Source organism: Frankliniella occidentalis, unplaced genomic scaffold (assembly GCF_000697945.3).
Source record: "Frankliniella occidentalis isolate FOCC.00 unplaced genomic scaffold, Focc_3.1 Scaffold16, whole genome shotgun sequence".
NCBI classification, from domain to species: Eukaryota; Metazoa; Arthropoda; class Insecta; order Thysanoptera; family Thripidae; genus Frankliniella; species Frankliniella occidentalis.
Window position 1 is genome coordinate 454136 of NW_026267146.1, and position 1004 is coordinate 455139.

Here is a 1004-nt window from a genome sequence, read left to right on the forward strand (position 1 = left end):
CTCTCTCTCTCACACACACACACACACATCTCTCTCTCTTCTCTCTTCTCTCTCTCCTCTCTTCTCTCTCTCCTCCTCTCTCCGTCAGGTGAAGGGTGTTTGATGGCATCCCCGAGTGTAAATCTCAAGCCTGTCCAATTAATGGCACTTGATCGCTGACGTTTATGTTGCCTGCCGGGCGCTGACCCTCGTGCCGTTCTGTTCAACACTGTGTCCCAATCCAATAAGGGTTGAATAAAGTACTGTAGCGTTCAACATCCATTCGGTACACTGAAAATGCAACAGTCACGAATCATCACGTAAACGGGGCGAAAAATACGAACATCGCTGTAATTGGTCGAGGATAAATTTCTTCCCTCTCTTTAGGTGGGACACATTACTCAAGCAATACTGAAGTAACTGTTGATTTCTAAAGCTTTCGCTTCATAGTAAACTGCTGTAAAACCATTTCCCTTTTCTATCAATGCCATCATTAGTGGGTGATCGTATCTACGGGGCAACCCCACGATCCCCATCTCTGCAGCCCGGTAGCTTTCCACCGCGCAGCCATCGCGCGGCTTTTTGGGGCTCAAATGTGCATGTAAGCGATGAGAATGTTATGGCGGGTCAAAACACGGAAAAAGAGCTGGGCAGACGGAGAGCGGGGGGCACCCACGCCGGAGGCGGGCCTCACAGAAAAATAGAAAAATACAGATGTCGCCGAGATAAAATTCCAAGTTTGCCGCTGCTTGTCTCGGACACACGGTGATAGGCTTGCCGTATGGCGAAGCGTTCTGCTGCCGAAGCTGGCGACGAGTTGTTTCCCCCGCGCGTCACTCTTGAAAAGGGGCGTTCAAGTTAATGGTCTTGAATAACCTGGAGGGCAACCACCAAAGCTTGGACCGCGGGCGCGTGGCAGAGACTTGGGGCGTGGCGGGGCGTGGTGGGTTGGTGTGGCAGTCGGCGCCAGCGACCTACCTTGCCGGAGGGCACTATGATGCTCTGAGCGGGACGGGGTGGGGCGG